The sequence below is a fragment of the Pelophylax lessonae genome (genome assembly GCF_965119305.1).
Source record: "Pelophylax lessonae genome assembly, chromosome: 11".
NCBI lineage: Eukaryota > Metazoa > Chordata > Amphibia > Anura > Ranidae > Pelophylax > Pelophylax lessonae.
Window position 1 is genome coordinate 177,587,307 of NC_138778.1, and position 18,806 is coordinate 177,606,112.

Sequence of the window (18,806 nt, forward strand, 5' to 3'; positions counted from 1 at the left end):
CTGCCTGGGTGACCTGCCAGTGTTCCTATCCTGCTGGTTCCTGTGTGACCTGCGACTGCTATAGCTACTGGTCTTCGAGCTTGACCCCGGATCGTGACAGAATATTCTGGCCCAAAACATGGAGGCCGCTATAGCAAGCATCGTGACTCCTCTTAGGCAACAAATCGCTGAGCTGCAAGAATTTGGTGTTACCTGCCAAGAAAAAGTTACTAAACTAGAAAGTCTATTGGAAAGACAACAGGAGGAGATTCATGCTCTGCAGAGACTACTACTGGACCGAGGTGATACTATCACACATATGCCTCAGCCTTTACCATCCAAGTTTAATGGAGACCACCATCATTACAGAGGTTTTCTAAATCAGTGTCGTTTATATTTCCAAACACACCCTGCTGCATTTCCTTCTGAGAAGAGGAAGGTAACCTTGATTCTTGAACTTCTGACTGGAGAAGCTCTAGCTTGGGCCTCCCCATATATTGAACAGGACAGTGCAATTTTAAATAATCTGCAGACCTTTTTGACCGCAATGAATCAGGTTTTTGATGATCCCAACCGCTGTGCTACTGCTGAACAGTGTTGGAAGTAACTGCGTTTAAGTAAACGGCGTTACTTAACGCAGTTACTTTTCAGGGTAATGAGTAATCTATCAGATTACCCGTCCTTTCCCTGTAACGCCGTTGCTGTTACTTTCGGCTGCGTTACTGCAATTACATCTACCGCTGCTAGATAACAGTAGATGTAATTGTATTCCCCTCTCCTCTATGACCGCTGTCTGCGGTACTGGAGTGGAGAGAGAAGAGGAGGAGACTCAGAGTGAGTCACGATCGTCTCGTCGGGGGACAGTCACAGCCAGGAGAACAGCAACAGGCCAACAGGCAGCACGCCATAGAGGGCAGGTCATAGAGTCCGGCGGGTGGCGGATCAGCAGATCGGCGACCGACCACGCAGCCAAGCGGCTTGTTGCAGTCAGTCATCATATAATATATATATAACACCACCGGTCCACCACAACAGGGCAGCAAGAAGTCCACCACCGACGACTCCACCAACGCACACACCAGAAGAGGAGAGAGGCTGAGGCACAGACAGGCAGGCCTAAGGCCTGGAGGAGGACGGAGCCAGAGGCCCAGAGGGACCCGGACAACAACAGTGTGCCACACACCACCAGCACAGCAGGTACTAAAAAAAAAAACTCACAGACTCAGTCACTCACAGTCACAGACACAGTCAGGACCCCCACCAGCCACCCACCCACCACCAGTGTGCCACCGACGCCAGCAGCCAGCCAGTCCAGACTGAGACAGTAGCAGCCAGCAGATACCAAAAAGAAAAATTAAGTCAGGTCAGGAGGACCTCCACAACCAGTGTGCCACGTCACCACCATTGTGCCACCCACGTCACCACCATTGTGCCACACCACCACCAGTGTGCCACATCACCACCATTGTGCCACGCCACCACCAGTTTGCCACACCACCACCAGTGTGCCACGTCACCACCATTGTGCCACGCCACCACCAGTATGCCACCCACGCCACCACCAGTGTGCCACCCACGTCACCACCAGTGTGCCACCCACGTCACCACCATTGTGCCACGCCCACACCACCACAAGTTTACCACGTCACCACCAGTGTGCCACGTCACCACCATTGTGCCACGTCACCACCAGTGTGCCACGTCACCACCAGTGTGCCACGTCACCACCATTGTGCCACGCCACCACCAGTGTGCCACGTCACCACCATTGTGCCACGCCACCACCAGTTTGCCACGTCACCACCAGTGTGCCACGTCACCACCATTGTGCCACGCCACCACCAGTTTGCCACGCCACCACCAGTTTGCCACGTCACCACCATTGTGCCACACCACCACCAGTGTGCCACGCCACCACCAGTGTGCCACATCACCACCAGTGTGCCAAGCGCCCACGCCATGTTCTAAAATACTTTAAATAGTGTTTTTTTCTTCAATCAGTTAATATAAAAATCTTTGCTATTAAAGATGTTATAGAACGTAATTGCATTATAGAATATTAAAAAAAAAGTCTGTTACTTTGCTGAGTAACTAATTACTTTTTCTATGTGGTAACTGAGTCAGTAACTCAATTACTTTTTGGGAGAAGTAATTTGTAACTGTAACTAATTACTTTTTTAAACTAAGATGAGCAACACTGCTGCTGAAGCAAAGCTGCATAGTCTGAGGCAGGGTAAACGATCTGTCGCTGAGTACACAGCAGAATTCAGGTGTTGGGTTGCAGATACTACTTGGAACCCTGCTGCGCAAAAGAGTCAGTTTCACCGAGGGCTTTCTGAACAGGTAAAGGATGAGCTCGCTAGAGTTGAGACTCCTGATGATCTTGATGCCTTCATCCAATTATGTATCAGAATTGATCAGAGACTTACAGAAAGAAGGAAGGAGAGGCTGGGAATGTTTGCAAGTAAGAGTGGCATGCGTTTCTCTGCTACTCCATTTGTTCAGCAGGATTTCAAAGTTGCTCCTAATTCTAACACTCCTAAACCAATGCAGGTAGATGCAATTAAGAGATCCATTTCCATTGAGGAGAAAGAAAGAAGACATTCTGAGAACTTATGTCTTTACTGTGGAGATTCTGGTCATTACGCAAATAACTGCCCTAACAAGGTTAGAAGAACAATTGCATCTGTTGATGTGATCACGCCTGAACAAATAAACTCCATTAGCCAGTCCATCTCCCCATTGGTCCAGGAAGAAAATAAAGTAAATTCTTCACTACCTCATTTTGTCCTCCCTATTAAACTTATCTCTGCTATGCTGGACTCTGGTGCAGGGGGGGACTTTATGGACATAGACTTTGCCAAAAACAATAAGATTCAGACAAGAAATAAATTAGCCCCAGTCGAAATGGAGACAGTTGATGGTTCACCCTTAACTTCAGGACCTGTTACCCATGAAACAGTCCCTTTGGTTCTCCAATTTGAGGCTAACCATCGTGAGACCATCAGTTTTCAGCTGATTACGTCACCTAAATTTCCTGTGATCTTGGGCATCCCTTGGTTTTCCACCCATAATCCCTCAATCAATTGGGAAGCACGAGTTATAAATTTTACATCTCCCCATTGTGAGGAATACTGTAGAGAGCCTTGTCCAACTAGTTCTCCACAGATTAAGGAAACTCAGTTGGATGTGGTTACAGCACAGTCATATCCCAAACTGCCTCCACAATGCTATGAGTTTCAGGATGTCTGTGATAAGAAGAACGCAGACCAGTTACCTCCTCATCGCCCATATGATTGCCCCATTGAGCTACTCCCAGGTGCAGAAATACTTTTCGGCCGCCTATTCAATTTATCAGAACCTGAATTAAAGGTGCTCAGGGAGTGGCTTGATGAGAATTTAGAGAAGGGGTTTATTAGACACTCAACATCCCCCGCTGGAGAAGCCTTGTTCTTTGTTGAAAAGATTGACTCTACCTTACGTCCATGCATTGATTACAGGCACATGAATAAAGTTGAAGAGAAAGGAGGGGGAAGGTGTATGGCGCTGCCAAAAACTGCTGATGTTTCTATATGTCCAAAATTTAGGCGTTATAGATACATACAAAATAAATCACCACTGTGAATAAAGTGTCCAGTGCATCCTATGTGTCTTCCTATTGAATGTGCAATACTAAAAGATAATACAAATAAATAATAAATATTTGTGCTGAAAAGTGAATATAGAATAAGTGAAAATTGGTATGATGAGAAAATTAGATGAAATGTATGAATTAAAAAATGGATAAAGGGGTGGATTGTACAGAATAAAAATAAATATATAAAAAATATAAAAATGGATCCACTTAAAGTATGACTTAAATAAGGTGCACAATAGGTAGATAAATATTATAGCAGCAATGATACAAGAATAAATAAGTCCGTTACACCTAAGAAAGAACAAATAGTCCCACAATGCAAGAAAATTCCTAAAAAACTTGGCAAAAAAAGGTGACTTGAGTGCAGGTGTTCTGATGAAATATTAAAGGTGCTCAGGTATATGGTGACCGTTCAGTGCTCCCCGCACCCCTTGGACCGCACTCACCAGAACTATGTACCCCTGCAGGGGTATCAGGCCTTGTCTATAATCCTGGATCTTCTCCACTGACCATCAAAGTGGTTGGGTGGTCCGATTATCTACCCGAATCTTGTGAACCAGGTTCCTTGATGTTAGGGTCCGAAGGTGTATCGATATATGGGGGAAGAAGGCTCACATAGAGTAGTACTGCTAAGTTTTAAAATACTTTATTGTATATAAAAAATTAGGTACTCACAAAGGGAATAGAGGGTAATGGCATAGAAAGCAATAATAGCGCACTTCCGGGACGCCGTGCGTTCCACAGGGCGGATGTGCGTTCCACTTAGGCGGATGTGACGCGATGACGCTCTACGTACGTTTCGTCGTGATGACGTCTTCAGGAGTAGCGTCATCACGCCATCTCCGCCTTTTTATACCAGCATGGTAAACAAGGCTCGATGCGTGCTCCAATCGGAATGCCGGGCAAGACATCCAATAGAAAAAAGAGAGAGGACGCACGCTGTTGCCGGGTAGAACTATATATTATGGAACTTAGGGAATTTGCATACTGGCAGCTGCGTACTTAAGAGATGGACATATCTGACCTCAAAAGTCCGTGGTATGCCTCATTTGGAAAAAAAGGAGAAAAGGAAAAACCGGAGAGCCAAAAATTGGACTTTAGGAGGGTCAGGTCCTACTCTGTTGCCGTTGATACAATAACAGTGTAAAATTCTATACTTAGATATCGGTTCTGTTTACCATCTAGTGTACAGCATATTACATAAAATACATACGTTAACATTAAACTGATGGTAAAATAAATCCTAAATATAAATAATCTTACGACCAATCACAGACTTAACCCTTTCATAAAAAGCTTTAAATAATTTAATAGGTGACCTAGAATTATGATATAATGAAAAATAAAATAATATTGGTGATAAAATTGGTGATTAAAAACGTGATGGTGATAATGAATTAATATTAGTGACGGAGATTCAGAAAAATAGCAATGAACTAAATATAATAAATTTTCTTTTTGGTCACTATGTAAAATATTTTAATAGATGGCCTAAGTTCATGGTGATAATAATAAATAAATGAAATTAAATAGATTGGTGGCTAAAAAAGTGAAAATAAATAGATTGGTGGCTAAAAAACGTGATCATGTAATTAATTAATATTAGTGATAGTGAATACATACAAAATGGAGGTGAAATAAAATATGGTGTATACTCTTTCTAATCCGTAATGAAGGAAAAAATATATATTGTGAGAGCTATGGTTCGTAATCATTCGCTAGGTATACATTATAGGGCTAAAAAATATATATAGCACTAAAGTTATATATTCAAACATGATAGGTCTGATAACTTAATATAGGTGACTCTAATCAGTGTGGAGTCAAAGAGAACAACATATAGATGCGGGCCGCATTAAGATACTTAGTGTCTGGTCAGTGGGGCTAAAAACATCAACCCAATTAGAAAGAACCTAAATGAAGAGAATGGGAAGAATATATAAAGGAAACATAGATGGGAAAATTCTTTGACTATCTTTCCGAAAAAATTATTGAATGAGGGTGGAGAAACAACAACCTGTATAACCCGTGGGTCTGTAATTAATCCTTATAGACATATGATCAAACTTTGACGGGTGATCCCATGGTGATAACCAGAGGAAGAGAATTAAATATCTCATAGGATTAAACCTGTTGTTTTAGACTTAAAATATCTAAAATATAAATATACTGTATGTTAAAAATTAGAAATAAAACAGTTCAAATCAATATCCAGGTTAAGTCCTTTGGGCTGAAGTGAATCGAGTAAAAATATCCACTTAGTTTCATTTTGGGAGATTTTCTTCCTCTTATTTTCACCTCTCCAGTGTCCCTGGATTGAATCTATACCATAAAAGACTAGCCCTTCAGGGTTTTTATGATGAACTTCAAGGTAATGCCTGGAGAGGCTGTGTTTCGGGAAGCCATTTTTGATATTGGTTATATGTTCTCTAATTCTGACATGAAGAGGTCTGGTAGTGCGTCCTACATATTGCAGATTGCAAGTGCATTCGACAATATAGGTGACATGCGTAGTGTTACATGTGATCAAGTTATTGATCTTAAATCTTTTGTGATTTGCTTTTGATTTGAAGTCCATTATTTTTCTTGGCTGGGTAGGATTATTCTTACAGGCTACACACTTCCTGCATCTAATAAACCCCCTCATGTCAGGAAAAATTTTTATATTTTTGGGAGGGTCAATCACATTTTTGACTAATCGATTTCTCAGGGTAGGTGCTCTACGGTAGATGAATTTCGGTTTTTCTGGAAGTATCTTGGCAAGTGTTTTATCACTTTTCAGCACTGGCCAATATCTTCTAAATATTCTTTCTACCTCCTTGTATTGTCTATGGTATCCTGAAATGAAAGCCCCTTCAAATGATCCCTTATTTTCCTTTAGTCTGGTTTCCAATAGGCTTTCCCTATTCATATTCCTAACTTCTTCCCTGGTTTTTTCTAAAAGATCCTTTTGATACCCTTTTTCCTCAAATCTTTGCATTAAAACAGAGGTTTGTTGATCATAGTCTTCTACTTTCCCACAGTTTCTCCTCATCCGCATGAATTGGCCTTTCGGAATGTTATTTTTCCATTTCGGATGATGACAGCTGGTTTTCGGAATGTAACCATTCTTATCGGTTGTCTTGAAAAAAGTCCTTGTTTGTAAACGATTCTCTTCTTTAAATATTTGTAGGTCAAGGTAGTCAATTTTCTGCAGGTTCCAATGTCCAGTGAAGGTCAGTCCGTATGGGTTGGAATTGATTTCTTCTAGAAATTCTTGTAAGGACTCACTTGTCCCCTCCCACATCATTATAATGTCGTCTATGTATCTTTTATAAAATTTAATTTCCGGTAAGTTTTGATTATAAATATGCTGTTCCTCCCACATGTTCATAAAAACATTTGCTACACTGGGGGCATATCTTGCCCCCATGGCCACGCCTTTTGTTTGTACATAAAAGGATTTATTGTACCAGAAGTAATTACTTTCCATGGCCAATTTAAGGCCTTCAAGTATGTACTGTATCTGAGTTCTTTTTAAGCTGTTATCCTCATAAAGTGCTTTTTTTATTGCACTAAGCCCATCCTTTTGTTTGATGCTGGTATACAACGAGTTGGCATCAATTGTAACCAAAAACTGAGATTCATCTGTATTCAAACTCTTAATTTCTTTGAGTAGTTGGGTACTATCCTTCAAATAGGACCTTCCTTTGGATACCAAAGGTTGAAGGAACTTATCTAAATATTCACCCAGACGAGAAAACAAAGAATCGACCCCACTAACTATGGGCCTCCCAGGTGGTTTTTCCAAACGTTTATGGATTTTAGGAATGTGGTATATTACAGGAGTTTTGGAGGATGCCGGAATTAAATATTTGGCTTCCTTTTCTGTTAAAATGCCAATATCTTTACCCTTCTGTACATATTCTTTGAGTTTCTTAGTGTATTCACTTTTTGGATCCTTTTTTAATTTCTTATAGGTATCTGGCACTTTCAAAAGGTTTTCCATTTCATCTTCATAATCTCTCTTACTTAAAATGACAAGTCCTCCTCCCTTGTCAGCTGGTCTAATAACCACTTCCTTATTTTTTTCTAAATTCCGTATGGCTTTCCAAATCCGTTTGCTGTCTTTACCATGAATCTTTAATTTTTTGATATCTTCCTCCACCATTATTTTAAAAGCTTTAATACAGTCATTGTTTGGTACCTTGGGGTTAAAAATTGAATTGTTCCTTAAAACCGTATGCTTAAAACGTGTGGATATGGGATTTGTATATTCGCCTTTAATTTGAAAGAATTTCTTAATGTTCAATTTCCGGATGAATTTTTGCAGATCTATATAAGTTTCAAATTTATCTATATCTTTTGAAGGTGCGAATTTAAGTCCCAAATCCAAAATTGCCATCTCCTCTTTGCTAAAAACTTGATTGCTAAGGTTAAAAATGCCCTTTCCTAAAACTCCCTTCTTCGCTTTCTTCCTGCCCCCTCGTTTGCCTCTTGCCCGTTGCCTCTTGCCCCATATCCGTTCCAGTGGTTCCAGTTCTGTTGCTGGTAAGGTGCGTAATTCCTCCATTCTTCTCTCTGTGGGGATGTGTGATCCCTCCTGGGTCCTTGTCTCCCCCCACGATTGTTCATATGATCTGGAAATCTTCCTCGGTAGTTGTATCCTTGAGGGCCCATCCCTCCTGGTCTTCTGTACTGATTTGTCCAATTCTGTTGTCTTGGGGGCCTCCCAAAGTGGTTGGTCTGAAAAAAATCCCTTCCCAGCTGATTGTAGCCACCTCTTCTTTCATCTCTAGGAGTGTACATTCTTTCATCTCTCAGAGGGGAAAACCTATTATGTATAGGAATCCTATAACCTGGTGAGGGAAATCTGGGTTCTTGCATCACTCTGCGTCTCTGTTGTATGGGAGTTCTATATCCAGGTGATGTAAATCTCAAATCCTGAGTTGTTCTTTCCTCATTATTACCTGCACTTCTAAATCTAACATCTCTATATTGTCCAGTGTTCCTAGGGGTCTGGGGTTCTTCTTCCCTAGTTCTTCTGTCAAAATTGACACTCCGAGGGGTCCTTTGAGTGGGGGTGTCTGGATACACGTCCTGATCTTCTATTTCCGGTGTGGTTTCCCTAGAATCTGCTACTAAGGTTGTTTCCTGTAGTTCCATAGGTTCTTCTCCCATAGTGGTTTGCCAGTTATAGATTTTGTTATTTTTATAATCCAATGTATCCCTACTGTATTTCTTCTGTTTTTTAGTTTGTATTTCTAAGTCATATTTGGTGATGCTTTCTTGAATTTCCTTTTCTTTATCCTTATACTCATTGGTTAGTGAGAAGGGTGTTAGGGACTCTTTTAATTGTTTAATCAGTTTCTCTACTTCCGTGAGTTTATGTTTCCTCCTAGTAATGATTGTTTCTAGGAGTTCTGATTCACATCTATTGAAAAAAATGAACCAACTATCCATTAGGGTTTTGTCATTAAGTCCATCATTGGGATGTACATCCCAGCGTAATCTTCTGGGTGTGATCTTCTCTTTTAAGTACATCTCCAGGGTGGTGATATCCCACCACACCCTGACTTGCTTCTCAAGTGCATGCTTAAGTTGCCTAAAAAGGCTGTTGACATCATAATTGGTGGACACCCTTTCACTACTAAAAATCTGTTCAATATCAACCTTCCTGGTGGTGGTGAAACTAAAAATATCCATAGCTGCAGATGTAAACACCCAGGGGTGGAGAAGATGAAATGTAAACAAATCCGCGCTTAGGATAATTCTAGATTCCTGGTATTTAGTATTGGCTGCAGCCCACCTTTATACTATATTACTAAGAATATAGTGAGAATGAAGAGAAAGGAGGGGGAAGGTGTATGGCGCTGCCAAAAACTGCTGATGTTTCTATATGTCCAAAATTTAGGCGTTATAGATACATACAAAATAAATCACCACTGTGAATAAAGTGTCCAGTGCATCCTATGTGTCTTCCTATTGAATGTGCAATACTAAAAGATAATACAAATAAATAATAAATATTTGTGCTGAAAAGTGAATATAGAATAAGTGAAAATTGGTATGATGAGAAAATTAGATGAAATGTATGAATTAAAAAATGGATAAAGGGGTGGATTGTACAGAATAAAAATAAATATATAAAAAATATAAAAATGGATCCACTTAAAGTATGACTTAAATAAGGTGCACAATAGGTAGATAAATATTATAGCAGCAATGATACAAGAATAAATAAGTCCGTTACACCTAAGAAAGAACAAATAGTCCCACAATGCAAGAAAATTCCTAAAAAACTTGGCAAAAAAAGGTGACTTGAGTGCAGGTGTTCTGATGAAATATTAAAGGTGCTCAGGTATATGGTGACCGTTCAGTGCTCCCCGCACCCCTTGGACCGCACTCACCAGAACTATGTACCCCTGCAGGGGTATCAGGCCTTGTCTATAATCCTGGATCTTCTCCACTGACCATCAAAGTGGTTGGGTGGTCCGATTATCTACCCGAATCTTGTGAACCAGGTTCCTTGATGTTAGGGTCCGAAGGTGTATCGATATATGGGGGAAGAAGGCTCACATAGAGTAGTACTGCTAAGTTTTAAAATACTTTATTGTATATAAAAAATTAGGTACTCACAAAGGGAATAGAGGGTAATGGCATAGAAAGCAATAATAGCGCACTTCCGGGACGCCGTGCGTTCCACAGGGCGGATGTGCGTTCCACTTAGGCGGATGTGACGCGATGACGCTCTACGTACGTTTCGTCGTGATGACGTCTTCAGGAGTAGCGTCATCACGCCATCTCCGCCTTTTTATACCAGCATGGTAAACAAGGCTCGATGCGTGCTCCAATCGGAATGCCGGGCAAGACATCCAATAGAAAAAAGAGAGAGGACGCACGCTGTTGCCGGGTAGAACTATATATTATGGAACTTAGGGAATTTGCATACTGGCAGCTGCGTACTTAAGAGATGGACATATCTGACCTCAAAAGTCCGTGGTATGCCTCATTTGGAAAAAAAGGAGAAAAGGAAAAACCGGAGAGCCAAAAATTGGACTTTAGGAGGGTCAGGTCCTACTCTGTTGCCGTTGATACAATAACAGTGTAAAATTCTATACTTAGATATCGGTTCTGTTTACCATCTAGTGTACAGCATATTACATAAAATACATACGTTAACATTAAACTGATGGTAAAATAAATCCTAAATATAAATAATCTTACGACCAATCACAGACTTAACCCTTTCATAAAAAGCTTTAAATAATTTAATAGGTGACCTAGAATTATGATATAATGAAAAATAAAATAATATTGGTGATAAAATTGGTGATTAAAAACGTGATGGTGATAATGAATTAATATTAGTGACGGAGATTCAGAAAAATAGCAATGAACTAAATATAATAAATTTTCTTTTTGGTCACTATGTAAAATATTTTAATAGATGGCCTAAGTTCATGGTGATAATAAAAAATAAATGAAATTAAATAGATTGGTGGCTAAAAAAGTGAAAATAAATAGATTGGTGGCTAAAAAACGTGATCATGTAATTAATTAATATTAGTGATAGTGAATACATACAAAATGGAGGTGAAATAAAATATGGTGTATACTCTTTCTAATCCGTAATGAAGGAAAAAATATATATTGTGAGAGCTATGGTTCGTAATCATTCGCTAGGTATACATTATAGGGCTAAAAAATATATATAGCACTAAAGTTATATATTCAAACATGATAGGTCTGATAACTTAATATAGGTGACTCTAATCAGTGTGGAGTCAAAGAGAACAACATATAGATGCGGGCCGCATTAAGATACTTAGTGTCTGGTCAGTGGGGCTAAAAACATCAACCCAATTAGAAAGAACCTAAATGAAGAGAATGGGAAGAATATATAAAGGAAACATAGATGGGAAAATTCTTTGACTATCTTTCCGAAAAAATTATTGAATGAGGGTGGAGAAACAACAACCTGTATAACCCGTGGGTCTGTAATTAATCCTTATAGACATATGATCAAACTTTGACGGGTGATCCCATGGTGATAACCAGAGGAAGAGAATTAAATATCTCATAGGATTAAACCTGTTGTTTTAGACTTAAAATATCTAAAATATAAATATACTGTATGTTAAAAATTAGAAATAAAACAGTTCAAATCAATATCCAGGTTAAGTCCTTTGGGCTGAAGTGAATCGAGTAAAAATATCCACTTAGTTTCATTTTGGGAGATTTTCTTCCTCTTATTTTCACCTCTCCAGTGTCCCTGGATTGAATCTATACCATAAAAGACTAGCCCTTCAGGGTTTTTATGATGAACTTCAAGGTAATGCCTGGAGAGGCTGTGTTTCGGGAAGCCATTTTTGATATTGGTTATATGTTCTCTAATTCTGACATGAAGAGGTCTGGTAGTGCGTCCTACATATTGCAGATTGCAAGTGCATTCGACAATATAGGTGACATGCGTAGTGTTACATGTGATCAAGTTATTGATCTTAAATCTTTTGTGATTTGCTTTTGATTTGAAGTCCATTATTTTTCTTGGCTGGGTAGGATTATTCTTACAGGCTACACACTTCCTGCATCTAATAAACCCCCTCATGTCAGGAAAAATTTTTATATTTTTGGGAGGGTCAATCACATTTTTGACTAATCGATTTCTCAGGGTAGGTGCTCTACGGTAGATGAATTTCGGTTTTTCTGGAAGTATCTTGGCAAGTGTTTTATCACTTTTCAGCACTGGCCAATATCTTCTAAATATTCTTTCTACCTCCTTGTATTGTCTATGGTATCCTGAAATGAAAGCCCCTTCAAATGATCCCTTATTTTCCTTTAGTCTGGTTTCCAATAGGCTTTCCCTATTCATATTCCTAACTTCTTCCCTGGTTTTTTCTAAAAGATCCTTTTGATACCCTTTTTCCTCAAATCTTTGCATTAAAACAGAGGTTTGTTGATCATAGTCTTCTACTTTCCCACAGTTTCTCCTCATCCGCATGAATTGGCCTTTCGGAATGTTATTTTTCCATTTCGGATGATGACAGCTGGTTTTCGGAATGTAACCATTCTTATCGGTTGTCTTGAAAAAAGTCCTTGTTTGTAAACGATTCTCTTCTTTAAATATTTGTAGGTCAAGGTAGTCAATTTTCTGCAGGTTCCAATGTCCAGTGAAGGTCAGTCCGTATGGGTTGGAATTGATTTCTTCTAGAAATTCTTGTAAGGACTCACTTGTCCCCTCCCACATCATTATAATGTCGTCTATGTATCTTTTATAAAATTTAATTTCCGGTAAGTTTTGATTATAAATATGCTGTTCCTCCCACATGTTCATAAAAACATTTGCTACACTGGGGGCATATCTTGCCCCCATGGCCACGCCTTTTGTTTGTACATAAAAGGATTTATTGTACCAGAAGTAATTACTTTCCATGGCCAATTTAAGGCCTTCAAGTATGTACTGTATCTGAGTTCTTTTTAAGCTGTTATCCTCATAAAGTGCTTTTTTTATTGCACTAAGCCCATCCTTTTGTTTGATGCTGGTATACAACGAGTTGGCATCAATTGTAACCAAAAACTGAGATTCATCTGTATTCAAACTCTTAATTTCTTTGAGTAGTTGGGTACTATCCTTCAAATAGGACCTTCCTTTGGATACCAAAGGTTGAAGGAACTTATCTAAATATTCACCCAGACGAGAAAACAAAGAATCGACCCCACTAACTATGGGCCTCCCAGGTGGTTTTTCCAAACGTTTATGGATTTTAGGAATGTGGTATATTACAGGAGTTTTGGAGGATGCCGGAATTAAATATTTGGCTTCCTTTTCTGTTAAAATGCCAATATCTTTACCCTTCTGTACATATTCTTTGAGTTTCTTAGTGTATTCACTTTTTGGATCCTTTTTTAATTTCTTATAGGTATCTGGCACTTTCAAAAGGTTTTCCATTTCATCTTCATAATCTCTCTTACTTAAAATGACAAGTCCTCCTCCCTTGTCAGCTGGTCTAATAACCACTTCCTTATTTTTTTCTAAATTCCGTATGGCTTTCCAAATCCGTTTGCTGTCTTTACCATGAATCTTTAATTTTTTGATATCTTCCTCCACCATTATTTTAAAAGCTTTAATACAGTCATTGTTTGGTACCTTGGGGTTAAAAATTGAATTGTTCCTTAAAACCGTATGCTTAAAACGTGTGGATATGGGATTTGTATATTCGCCTTTAATTTGAAAGAATTTCTTAATGTTCAATTTCCGGATGAATTTTTGCAGATCTATATAAGTTTCAAATTTATCTATATCTTTTGAAGGTGCGAATTTAAGTCCCAAATCCAAAATTGCCATCTCCTCTTTGCTAAAAACTTGATTGCTAAGGTTAAAAATGCCCTTTCCTAAAACTCCCTTCTTCGCTTTCTTCCTGCCCCCTCGTTTGCCTCTTGCCCGTTGCCTCTTGCCCCATATCCGTTCCAGTGGTTCCAGTTCTGTTGCTGGTAAGGTGCGTAATTCCTCCATTCTTCTCTCTGTGGGGATGTGTGATCCCTCCTGGGTCCTTGTCTCCCCCCACGATTGTTCATATGATCTGGAAATCTTCCTCGGTAGTTGTATCCTTGAGGGCCCATCCCTCCTGGTCTTCTGTACTGATTTGTCCAATTCTGTTGTCTTGGGGGCCTCCCAAAGTGGTTGGTCTGAAAAAAATCCCTTCCCAGCTGATTGTAGCCACCTCTTCTTTCATCTCTAGGAGTGTACATTCTTTCATCTCTCAGAGGGGAAAACCTATTATGTATAGGAATCCTATAACCTGGTGAGGGAAATCTGGGTTCTTGCATCACTCTGCGTCTCTGTTGTATGGGAGTTCTATATCCAGGTGATGTAAATCTCAAATCCTGAGTTGTTCTTTCCTCATTATTACCTGCACTTCTAAATCTAACATCTCTATATTGTCCAGTGTTCCTAGGGGTCTGGGGTTCTTCTTCCCTAGTTCTTCTGTCAAAATTGACACTCCGAGGGGTCCTTTGAGTGGGGGTGTCTGGATACACGTCCTGATCTTCTATTTCCGGTGTGGTTTCCCTAGAATCTGCTACTAAGGTTGTTTCCTGTAGTTCCATAGGTTCTTCTCCCATAGTGGTTTGCCAGTTATAGATTTTGTTATTTTTATAATCCAATGTATCCCTACTGTATTTCTTCTGTTTTTTAGTTTGTATTTCTAAGTCATATTTGGTGATGCTTTCTTGAATTTCCTTTTCTTTATCCTTATACTCATTGGTTAGTGAGAAGGGTGTTAGGGACTCTTTTAATTGTTTAATCAGTTTCTCTACTTCCGTGAGTTTATGTTTCCTCCTAGTAATGATTGTTTCTAGGAGTTCTGATTCACATCTATTGAAAAAAATGAACCAACTATCCATTAGGGTTTTGTCATTAAGTCCATCATTGGGATGTACATCCCAGCGTAATCTTCTGGGTGTGATCTTCTCTTTTAAGTACATCTCCAGGGTGGTGATATCCCACCACACCCTGACTTGCTTCTCAAGTGCATGCTTAAGTTGCCTAAAAAGGCTGTTGACATCATAATTGGTGGACACCCTTTCACTACTAAAAATCTGTTCAATATCAACCTTCCTGGTGGTGGTGAAACTAAAAATATCCATAGCTGCAGATGTAAACACCCAGGGGTGGAGAAGATGAAATGTAAACAAATCCGCGCTTAGGATAATTCTAGATTCCTGGTATTTAGTATTGGCTGCAGCCCACCTTTATACTATATTACTAAGAATATAGTGAGAATGAAGAGAAAGGAGGGGGAAGGTGTATGGCGCTGCCAAAAACTGCTGATGTTTCTATATGTCCAAAATTTAGGCGTTATAGATACATACAAAATAAATCACCACTGTGAATAAAGTGTCCAGTGCATCCTATGTGTCTTCCTATTGAATGTGCAATACTAAAAGATAATACAAATAAATAATAAATATTTGTGCTGAAAAGTGAATATAGAATAAGTGAAAATTGGTATGATGAGAAAATTAGATGAAATGTATGAATTAAAAAATGGATAAAGGGGTGGATTGTACAGAATAAAAATAAATATATAAAAAATATAAAAATGGATCCACTTAAAGTATGACTTAAATAAGGTGCACAATAGGTAGATAAATATTATAGCAGCAATGATACAAGAATAAATAAGTCCGTTACACCTAAGAAAGAACAAATAGTCCCACAATGCAAGAAAATTCCTAAAAAACTTGGCAAAAAAAGGTGACTTGAGTGCAGGTGTTCTGATGAAATATTAAAGGTGCTCAGGTATATGGTGACCGTTCAGTGCTCCCCGCACCCCTTGGACCGCACTCACCAGAACTATGTACCCCTGCAGGGGTATCAGGCCTTGTCTATAATCCTGGATCTTCTCCACTGACCATCAAAGTGGTTGGGTGGTCCGATTATCTACCCGAATCTTGTGAACCAGGTTCCTTGATGTTAGGGTCCGAAGGTGTATCGATATATGGGGGAAGAAGGCTCACATAGAGTAGTACTGCTAAGTTTTAAAATACTTTATTGTATATAAAAAATTAGGTACTCACAAAGGGAATAGAGGGTAATGGCATAGAAAGCAATAATAGCGCACTTCCGGGACGCCGTGCGTTCCACAGGGCGGATGTGCGTTCCACTTAGGCGGATGTGACGCGATGACGCTCTACGTACGTTTCGTCGTGATGACGTCTTCAGGAGTAGCGTCATCACGCCATCTCCGCCTTTTTATACCAGCATGGTAAACAAGGCTCGATGCGTGCTCCAATCGGAATGCCGGGCAAGACATCCAATAGAAAAAAGAGAGAGGACGCACGCTGTTGCCGGGTAGAACTATATATTATGGAACTTAGGGAATTTGCATACTGGCAGCTGCGTACTTAAGAGATGGACATATCTGACCTCAAAAGTCCGTGGTATGCCTCATTTGGAAAAAAAGGAGAAAAGGAAAAACCGGAGAGCCAAAAATTGGACTTTAGGAGGGTCAGGTCCTACTCTGTTGCCGTTGATACAATAACAGTGTAAAATTCTATACTTAGATATCGGTTCTGTTTACCATCTAGTGTACAGCATATTACATAAAATACATACGTTAACATTAAACTGATGGTAAAATAAATCCTAAATATAAATAATCTTACGACCAATCACAGACTTAACCCTTTCATAAAAAGCTTTAAATAATTTAATAGGTGACCTAGAATTATGATATAATGAAAAATAAAATAATATTGGTGATAAAATTGGTGATTAAAAACGTGATGGTGATAATGAATTAATATTAGTGACGGAGATTCAGAAAAATAGCAATGAACTAAATATAATAAATTTTCTTTTTGGTCACTATGTAAAATATTTTAATAGATGGCCTAAGTTCATGGTGATAATAAAAAATAAATGAAATTAAATAGATTGGTGGCTAAAAAAGTGAAAATAAATAGATTGGTGGCTAAAAAACGTGATCATGTAATTAATTAATATTAGTGATAGTGAATACATACAAAATGGAGGTGAAATAAAATATGGTGTATACTCTTTCTAATCCGTAATGAAGGAAAAAATATATATTGTGAGAGCTATGGTTCGTAATCATTCGCTAGGTATACATTATAGGGCTAAAAAATATATATAGCACTAAAGTTATATATTCAAACATGATAGGTCTGATAACTTAATATAGGTGACTCTAATCAGTGTGGAGTCAAAGAGAACAACATATAGATGCGGGCCGCATTAAGATACTTAGTGTCTGGTCAGTGGGGCTAAAAACATCAACCCAATTAGAAAGAACCTAAATGAAGAGAATGGGAAGAATATATAAAGGAAACATAGATGGGAAAATTCTTTGACTATCTTTCCGAAAAAATTATTGAATGAGGGTGGAGAAACAACAACCTGTATAACCCGTGGGTCTGTAATTAATCCTTATAGACATATGATCAAACTTTGACGGGTGATCCCATGGTGATAACCAGAGGAAGAGAATTAAATATCTCATAGGATTAAACCTGTTGTTTTAGACTTAAAATATCTAAAATATAAATATACTGTATGTTAAAAATTAGAAATAAAACAGTTCAAATCAATATCCAGGTTAAGTCCTTTGGGCTGAAGTGAATCGAGTAAAAATATCCACTTAGTTTCATTTTGGGAGATTTTCTTCCTCTTATTTTCACCTCTCCAGTGTCCCCTGGATTGAATCTATACCATAAAAGACTAGCCCTTCAGGGTTTTTATGATGAACTTCAAGGTAATGCCTGGAGAGGCTGTGTTTCGGGAAGCCATTTTTGATATTGGTTATATGTTCTCTAATTCTGACATGAAGAGGTCTGGTAGTGCGTCCTACATATTGCAGATTGCAAGTGCATTCGACAATATAGGTGACATGCGTAGTGTTACATGTGATCAAGTTATTGATCTTAAATCTTTTGTGATTTGCTTTTGATTTGAAGTCCATTATTTTTCTTGGCTGGGTAGGATTATTCTTACAGGCTACACACTTCCTGCATCTAATAAACCCCCTCATGTCAGGAAAAATTTTTATATTTTTGGGAGGGTCAATCACATTTTTGACTAATCGATTTCTCAGGGTAGGTGCTCTACGGTAGATGAATTTCGGTTTTTCTGGAAGTATCTTGGCAAGTGTTTTATCACTTTTCAGCACTGGCCAATATCTTCTAAATATTCTTTCTACCTCCTTGTATTGTCTATGGTATCCTGAAATGAAAGCCCCTTCAAATGATCCCTTATTTTCCTTTAGTCTGGTTTCCAATAGGCTTTCCCTATTCATATTCCTAACTTCTTCCCTGGTTTTTTCTAAAAGATCCTTTTGATACCCTTTTTCCTCAAATCTTTGCATTAAAACAGAGGTTTGTTGATCATAGTCTTCTACTTTCCCACAGTTTCTCCTCATCCGCATGAATTGGCCTTTCGGAATGTTATTTTTCCATTTCGGATGATGACAGCTGGTTTTCGGAATGTAACCATTCTTATCGGTTGTCTTGAAAAAAGTCCTTGTTTGTAAACGATTCTCTTCTTTAAATATTTGTAGGTCAAGGTAGTCAATTTTCTGCAGGTTCCAATGTCCAGTGAAGGTCAGTCCGTATGGGTTGGAATTGATTTCTTCTAGAAATTCTTGTAAGGACTCACTTGTCCCCTCCCACATCATTATAATGTCGTCTA